Source organism: Leptosomus discolor, chromosome 16, assembly GCF_034619465.1.
Source record: "Leptosomus discolor isolate bLepDis1 chromosome 16, bLepDis1.hap2, whole genome shotgun sequence".
Lineage (NCBI taxonomy): Eukaryota > Metazoa > Chordata > Aves > Leptosomiformes > Leptosomidae > Leptosomus > Leptosomus discolor.
In genome coordinates this window covers 7502474-7511963 of record NC_141406.1, presented here as the reverse complement: position 1 = coordinate 7511963, position 9490 = coordinate 7502474, and positions in this window count along the sequence as shown.

The window sequence follows — 9490 nt, the reverse complement described above, 5'->3', positions numbered from 1 at the left end:
GTTGGCTTGCCCTGCGGCAGAAATCCTGAACTATTGAGAGCAAAGAGAACTTCCTTTGCCAGGTGTATTAGGTGGAATTATATCTGTTGCAGAAAGAAGTAACTTCTCTCTTGAAAGTGACATGTGATTTTTGAGGTCAGTGAAGATTTATCTTGTCAAGGATGTAATTTTGCTACTAAGGAAAACCTCATTGGGCTCATATCTGAACTACTATGTTCAGTTCTCCGCTTTTCCAGATGGATTTAGTGGAGTTAGAGATAGTGCGGAAAATGGCAACTGAAACGATCGGGGGAAATGGAACAACTGTCATATGAGTAGAGATTGAACAGGCTGGTACTCTAGTTTGGAGAGACAGATATTTACCACTGAGATTTACAAAATCATGGAAATGCTGAAAAACCTGAACGTGAAACTGTTGCTCTCCAAACCCCTCAATGCAAGAAGTAGAGGGCACTCAGTGAAGCTAGTAGGAGATCAGGTTTAAAACAAATAAAAGAAAATACTCCTTCATTTTCTGAAACTTCAGATAGTGGGTTTTTTGTCACAGGAGGTAGTGAACGCAGTGATACCAGCAGGTTCAAAAGGCATTAGACAATTTCATAGACAGCAGGACTACAAATGATGTGCCCTGTAACATCACTAATACAGCAGCAGTTGTGCATGGAAGAGTGTGCAGGGGAATGGACTGCACAAGCAGTCAGGCTTCTGTCTTTTCTCTAAATAGCATCTCTACACAGCATGCCACTGTGGGAAACAGGATACTGGGCTAGATGGACCAGTCGTCTGACCCCTGCAGGTACTGGAACCATACAATGGTTTTCTTTGAAAGGTTCTTATTGTTAGTACACTGAATTCTCATAAGGATAATCAAGAAAAAACTGGTAGCAAGTATGTTAATACTGCATTGTTGATACCTGAAATATTAATGTATTTTAAGTTGATCCATTGATAGTCAAATACCTGGCTGTTAGTGTGCATGTTACTAACATGGCATTTATTTGGAAAATGTACAACTTGGAAAATGAATTTTAAGTTTGTGTGTTTATTTTTCTTGGCAGTGGATTTTAGTTATCTCTGAAGTGAAAAGCTGTCCAGGTGCAGTGAAGTTGTATGGTGCCATGAGTACTCTAGCAGGAAGGTATGCAGGAAGCTGAATCAGAGTAGTGTCTTTGTGCTCCAACACCGTGTGCTACTGAGATGTCTCTGTGCTAGTTCCAAGTAGGCCATTGAGAGAATGAGACAGAAGAGGGACTTTGGACCGACCACATCCACAGATCAGGGGCCCAGAACTTGGGACTTGGTCCCTGTTCCAGGCACTTGGCTTTAGTGACAGCACAGAGCTGCAGTGACATTGCTGCAGGTTGGGGTATCCTGCCCATGCACCCTGTTCAGTGCCTGCCCAGCTCCTGATCGCTCAGTCAAATCCTAAAGATTCAGGCTACTACTTCTTATATCGTAGCTAGCTCTTTTTTTATCTTTCTAAAAAACTTTATTTAAATATTGTTTGTTATCAACATCTGTAGCATTGAGGAGACCTGCAAAGAGGAAAAAAAAAAATCACTAATTCACTTTAATATAGGACACAGAAAAGTTCTTTAAAATGTTTTTTTATTAAAAAATTTGTCTTTTGTATGCTTTATTTTTTGAAACATTAAGCATTTCAACAAAAACGTGCTCTCTTTTAATTAGAGGATGTGGGCTTTGTTCACATGGAGACTTTTGAATATTTGTGTGGCTCCTCTGCTGTGGGCGCAAGCTTTTAGTAGAGACTTAAACAAGCCATGAACTGTGCCAGTGCAGCTCAGGTCGGCCCATTGTGTCTGAGGAAACTGGTAGTGCTCTGCTGTTGATGAGAACTCCGGTGTAAACGAATCCTCACTAGTGGTCTCAGATGTGCTATTGGGAAACATGTTTGGCTTTTAATCAAAAGAAATGAAGTGTTTGGTTTTTAAGAGTATCTTTTTTTCCTCTTGTTTCAGTTAAATAAATGTTAACACAAATGAAGAGCTTAAAACTGTCTGACTAAAGCCTCAGCTAATTGAGCTTTGGTTCGGTGAGAGTTTCGATGTCATCATCCTTTTTGTTTTCCAGTTTTCTGGGGCAGTACTTCAGCTATAGGGTAAAAATAAACAAAAGAAACCTTTTAAATCTTCTTCACACTTAAATACATTTATGCATATTTTTAGTTACTATTTACTTCTTGCAAATTTGTCTTGATCTGAAAAAAAGTTTCAGATGTATTGTTTTCTTAACAAAGATTTGACCTTCATCTTTAGAGACACAGTTTCACTATTTTTCCTATCGGCATTTAGTTCAAAGGAGCACTTCTAAGCACGCAGGCAGAACCCCATTCCATTGTATAAAATAGAGATGTGTGGTTTATATCACGGGAGTTTAGAGAACAATGCAAAGGTCAATTGTGTTGCTTGCTCTCCTGTCACATGATGTGGGTGTGTATATGAATGCATCCCTGGAATTCCACTGTGGGATCTGCATCTTTGAAGCTGATGCTAAAATTACTGCTGAGGCTCTTCCAAAGGCGGATACTGATAGAAGATTCAATGAAATCGAAGGTCGCCAGTCTGGTAGGCGTTGAAAGATACCTGGCTATGATACTATTTCTGATTTAATAATGCGAATGGGAGGCTAGCCCTTTGTAATAATTAGGACTAATTACTGAAGAGGTGTTGACAGATGGGCTAAGAGGAAACAAACTGCCTTTATCCAGTGGCTTAGAGTCAGATTACTAGTCTTGTGTTATCTGTTTCTCAGAAAGTAGAAGCTTCAATCATTCACTAAGTCTTCAAAGGGGAAAAAGATCCTAACAATATACAGGATTTGGGATGAAGCTATGAAATACGTCTTTGACTCAAAATGGCTAAATTAATCTCCTTTCCGTAAATTATCATACTTTTAAAGTTTGAGTTACAGATGGAGAATCTGATTGTAGTACTGAAAAATATGTGAAATCAATATTGATGACTGTCCTGTCATTATCTGTTGTCTCTATGCCTGCTGTGGATTAGTCTAAACTCAGTTCCTTGCTGTTAATTATATTAATATGAATTCTTTGGTTCCCTCTTGTGCCATGCTTGCTATCCGCCTGAAATGGAGAGAAGGGAAAATATTTAGTACTCTCACGTTCAGTGTTTGTTTTGTGCAGATGTCATGTCTGCTCAAAAAGCATAAAATACATCTGCCAAACTTAATTACAGTTATTTATCTTTGGGAGACAAGACCATGCATGTTTTAGGAAGAAAACAAATTACAATATAATTGCATTTACTGAGAAATTACTCGTCGATGTAGGATTTCTTCTTTCCTTTTGGATGTAGCATCCATCCAGTACATCTGCATGAAGTAGATACAATTGTCCCATGGGAATGGGGTTAGCACAGACACTCAGGGGTTAATGCTTTGTCACTAGAATGAGCACTCAGTGTGACTTACTCTAGGCAAATGATTTAAAAGTCTAGCAACTCTGCATCTTCTCAAATGACTGCTTTTAAGTGCATTTCTTCCCATTCTCCACCATATATAGGTCCTATTTTTCTGAGAAGCATGAGATAAATATGGTTGTATTCAGTAGCATTTATGAGAAGAGGTAGCTTTCAATTATTTATTTACTTTTAACAAAAGAGGCCTTTTAATTAGTGTTTAAATATTTATAACAGTTTTATTGTGCTGTAAAATCGGTTATACTTTGATCTAGATTTTCTGGTTTGAGATAATAGGGTTGGTAAAAGTTTTCCTAATGAATTTGGTCAGAACATGACATAATCTGATTATCTGATGAAAGATTGACACTTAAGTTCCTGCCAGCATAAAAGTGCGGTACAATAGGGGGCTGTTCGGCACACATTCAAAGACTGGGAGTTCAAGTTCAGGTACTGCAGAACTGTTCAAAGTTTCAAATGAAGGTGGTGAAACAGTTTCACATTTTTCACTGCATTTTTGGTCAGGAGTAGTTTATTGTCGATGAGAGGAGTGAAGCTTGAAGTTACATGTGTAAACTGTGTAACTCTATTCTGTAGCTGTGGTTTTATTTCTCTCCATTTGCTAAATAGTAGTTAGTGTTACTCGTTAAAACAGAGAGAAACTAACTGATCAGAACATCATAGACATAGGAAACAGCACTGGAGACCAGGAATTAAGCATCATCAGTATTCAACTGCTGTTAAATGCTGGACCTGATTTTTATTAATATCCCTCACATTTTAACAATTTAACTGTTTATCATATGACTACTCTTATCTGAGAGCCTTGGAGATGAGCATATTTAACTAATGCATCCTACGTGCTTATGCAAAATGGATATAGAGTTACATGATCAAACTGCCATGAAAGAACAATTGTGGGTTTGTATCTAAAGTGTAAGCTTAGCCTAAACTGTTAAAATAAACATTTTTTAAAATTTGATATTCAGGTAATATTTGCCTTGTCAATGTCATTCCTATTTGCCCTGGAATTATTGTGATCCTTATTAGATTTCTTGGACTAATTTGCTCTCCAGTAACTTGGCTTATCCAAATACTTATGCTGTATTGGATGGGAATCCTACTAGACAAATGACACATACTGTTAGTAATTAAGCTTGAATTTTGGGGGATATTTCTTAGCATAAATATACTTTACAGTCTGTAACTTGGACTCGTATATTTTAAAGTGATATACATAATGCCAAGTCTTTCCTTTTTTTAAATACTGAAGAGGTTCTTGGAGAAAGTAAAATGTATGTACCAAATGGTATGTTCTTTACCGAAATGCAGTTGCTTCTGGCCTTGAGAGTTCACCTGAATAAGAGTTTAAAGTTTTAGCCTAATGAATTGGTGCAGATTAAAGTACTGTCCACACTGCTTTGTTTCTAAAAATGCTGTGTGGCATGGGAATCTCGCTGGCCATGGGAAGGGACTGTCTGGAGTCAGTGAGTGGAGTCCTAACGCCGGTTCTAGTGACTGTGCCACCTTGGGAGGTCACTTGCTGTCCCTGCCTCAGTTTCTCCATCCTCAAAGAATGACCCGTAATGGTGCTGGTCTCGGAGACGTGCTGTAGTTTACACAGAAACAGAAACCTTCCAAACAGAAAATGCTTTATGAAATACTGGTGTAATGAATGAATCCTGCAAACCCTTCCTCGTTTGAGCAGTGTCGCCAGTATCATCTGGCAGTTTGGACAGGTGTCGATCAGATTCAAAATTTGGAATTTGAAACATGAGCTGGACACAAATAGGAATTACCTTTGATTACTTGGTATTCCTTCTATGTTTACATCAATTTATCCTGTTTCCTATTTGCAATTTCAAAGTATATTTTTCTTATCTATTATGAAACAAATGTAGAGAATATAAACACGGAGGTAGGAAACGGGTGTAATATTCTGATAGAAACATATCTTCTGCTGTGGCAGTGCTGGTAAAGTTCTTCGGCTGTTCATTTAAGTGCAGATTTTTTTTTTCCTCTTTTAACGAATATGTATTTTGTGAGCGTATTTTGTACTTGTCTTTTTAATTCTATGAAATGTAAACTGCATGATCAAAGCAAAAGGAAATACTTTAGAAAGCACTGTCACAGCTCAACTTGCAGTGCGTTTTAATTTAATTGCCTCCCTCTGCAAGGCGTCGCAGTTGTGGTTAAGGCGTATACAATAGAGGGTTATTTCATAAGCACAGAAGAAAGCATACAGCCCGGAATGCGAGCAGGGGTTTAAAAAGTGCATGGAAAGTAGATTGCTTCATTGTGTCTTTGTAAGAGTCACTGCTCAGTATCTCCTCCCAACAAATGTGCAAGAACTGTGAATTTTAGGGACGTTCATATTCAAAGAAGCTTGAGGACTTCTAACTGTAAACAACAGTCATTTTTACTTCAAGTATGGCCAAAGCAAAACTAAACACAACACTGCTAACTCTGTATGTAATAAAATGTCTATATATCTTGCTTTTATCGGAGTTTAATCCAAATATAGTATTTATAGAGTAAGAAAATAGTTTATAAACTTTTTTTTTCAGTTGAGTCGAAGGTAACTTGATGCAAAATTAAAATGCAGTGTCTTGTAAAACTTACTGAGATACTGAAATGAATGGAACTCTAAGGTAAGTATGAAAATGGGTTTTGGTCTCATTCTCCCTTCTTGTTGACTCTGTCAGGCCAGATGCTGAGCAGAGCTCAATGTCAATGGAAACAACTCTGTTTCTAGCAGCTCTGGACATGGTCCTGTACATCAGGAATCAGTTGATAAGTCATTGTGTGATGTATTTTAGATGTAAGTTAATTTCCTATAGGTTATATTTTTATTATGTAATATCGTGTTACATGTACATTTCCTTAATGCTAAAAACTCTTGTTATATTTCACACTTTGAAGAAATAAGTATAGAAGACAAAATGTCATCCGATTTGTACTGTGTTTCGTGTTCCTATGCCCTGTGGGAGGAAAAGAAAAGTAATAGAACAGACAAATAAATAAACGTGGTGTTGAAACTGGCATGACAGTTTCTGCTCTTGCGCAACGGAACTGCAATCAATTTATTGTCTTCATTGGTCAAATGCCAAAATAACAGTATAATATTATACAAGAGTAGATTAATTAAAGTGTAATTAGAATGGAATAAATTAAATAATCATAAAAGTTTGTCATGGGGAAAATATGTGTTTAGAATTAATTAGTTTTCAAATAAAGTGATATTTTAATTGCTCAGTTACAGAATCCTTAATTGCAGACATATAATTCTGGCCCAAAAAACTTCAGTTGCTGTAACAACTTGATATATTTCTTCTCTGTCAATTCTTTTTAATAGTTTGTTACTAAACAAGATTATTGCAGGAAATGTCTGCTAAAATGTCTGGAAGATGTTTAATTAAGCCCATGCTATCTGAGGACATTATTAACTCTTGCAACCAAAAGATTTGTAGCTGATGCTGCACTATGTAGCACCCCTAATTAAGGAGGATGGGCAGACAGAGCCCCGTGGCTGACAGATTGCTGTGCATGGCTGAACTAGAGGCTAGTTTTTTTGATGGTCCTTGGCTTATCAATTTTCTGCTAGATTACAATGATTTATCAAGTGTACAAACTTAAATTCAGTTTAGGTCTATGGTATGGTATGGTATGGTATGGTGTGGTATGGTATGGTATGGTATGGTGTGGTATGGTATGGTATGGTATGGTATGGAGAGGCAGTTGTGTAAGTTTCTTTTCACATTTTCGTATTCTTCAAGTTTTCAAAGTGATTAGGCATTTGTTGTCTTTTTTTTTTTTTTTTCATTAATTTTATGGAGAGTGAGTTGCAGAGCTGAACTACTATGGGCTTTTATACCTGCTTTCTCCCCAAACCAGGCTGTCTGTAGTTCTATCATTGCGCTTTACCAAGCAATTAATGGTTTCAGAAAGTAAAACAGATGGGTGTCTGTTCCCCCATCTACAAAATGAACCTGTTTATGAAACACTAGAATTTCATCTGTTTCAGCTGTATTTCATGCTGTATTTTAGACTCCCTTATTAAAAGCTAGTGCAATGACATGTGAGGCAGAGGCTCTCGTGTTTTCAGACCCCATATTTTTGGCATAAACGTATCCATGATATTTGACTGTCTCCAAAATGTTTACTTCAGTAAGATTTGCAATGGCCAAAATGTTTAACTGTGTTAAAAAAGGTCAACCAGCTGATAGCTGAAGGCGAATATGTCAGAATGAAAGACTGAAAAAAATTATCAGTCCGACACAGTGGGAGTATTAGAATGATTAATGTTTATGTTAATTTATGGCTTTTACATATTGATTAATAGCTTTTTGTTTCAGTGACCAAAATGTGTAAGTGGCAATGAGATCCATATGCTAACTCAGTGTCTTTCAGATAGTTACAATCATTCTTAGTTTTGTTCCCAGGCTGAATCTATGTTTTCATATAGAAAATAATTATTGTACAGTGACTTTTTCAAAAATTGCAGATGGAGGTATTTGAAAGTGAACCTCAAGACGCAGCCCCAGGTTTCAGTATTCCTGAAGGTTACACACTGACATTTATATACATTTTTCTCCAAACTTCATTGCTTAAAATCATAATACATTGTGGTTTAGGCTCATTCAGTTAGGGGATGCTTAGAGACAAAAAAAGGTGCTAACGCTGTGAGGAGCCATTATCTCAGTGGAAATCATTAAGAATGTGTTGCACTGCATGATGGTTATTAGTCATTTTCTTTTCTGCTCCCATAGGATTTCTTGGCCTATCACCAATTGCTGATAAGCAATTTTGTTTGCTATTTGTCCATTGACTATTACAATTAAAATGTGGAAACTTTCATCATTCATTGCCTAAATGTCAGGAGAGAAGGTAATTTTGGGGAGCTCCTAACTTCCCTTGAAGTCGATGGGAAATGGAGGTTCTCGGCACTTCTCAAAATGAGACTTTTGAAGTGTTTTTCTGAGCGGGCAGTCATTGTTAGTCATTAGAAATGACTTGGTGACTATTTGGAATGAAAGCTCTGGCAGCATTTAGTGTTCCCAACCTTCGAAAGGAAGGACTCTTGTCAGTTGTAATGCTGGCCGTGTGGCAACAGGTTCATGATATCAGTTAATAAGGGATTGTGTAGCTCGGTCATATGAATCATTGCATCCTCTTTGACATTGATGTGTCTCTAACTAGCGAGTTTTGCAAGCAAGAGAATCCTATCTAGAAATCTATCTACAGTATCTAGCTACTGTATTTTTTGGCGCAAGCACAAGCACACTAACGAATGCTCCCAGTCCACAATTGTGATTTTTTTTTTTTCCTTTTTTTAAAAAAAAATATTTTTTCTTTTAGGTTTTGAAGTCACATATGAAATACAAATATACATCACTGTGCTTGATCTCTACTTTGGTAGTCATAGGTAGGTGGTAACATGAAAATAACCAGTTTAAGAGAAAGCATTTGGTTATCCTTGCTCATGAAAATTAAGAGTGCTTTATTAGTACATTTTACTCGTAAAATTAGAAATTTCTAATAATTCTAATTTCTGCTTGAAATAAATTTTTTGGTTTAATGATTTCTACTGATCTCTAATCTCCACTTGAAATAAGTTATTTTTTAAATTAGCTTTAAAGAAATCCTAAAAGTATAATACGGTTTATATCTCACTGTAGCACCAAAGATAGCAAAGGGAAAGCTGTGGTGTTAGTTGACTGATGAGTGAGTTTTCATATATTCTGCGGCTCTGACCTTTGCAACTATTGGTGTAGCACTCCCACATCTCTTGATCTGTGCAGGCAGTTGCTGTGCAAGCTTCTACTGATTTTAGTTTTACTAGTGCATGTTTCTGTCTTTGCACGCGACAGACATACCTTGTGTTTTGGGGGACTGGGGTAAGAAGGCAAAAAGCAGCCTGCCTGGCTTTTAATTTTGGATTTTAACCTGAGTGGCTGTTTCATTCTTCCCTAAGTGTTTTGTATGTTTTAGCTTGTTACAGGACACCGAAAAGGTATTTCCTGGTACAGTCAGTTACTTCTCACCTCAGGTAC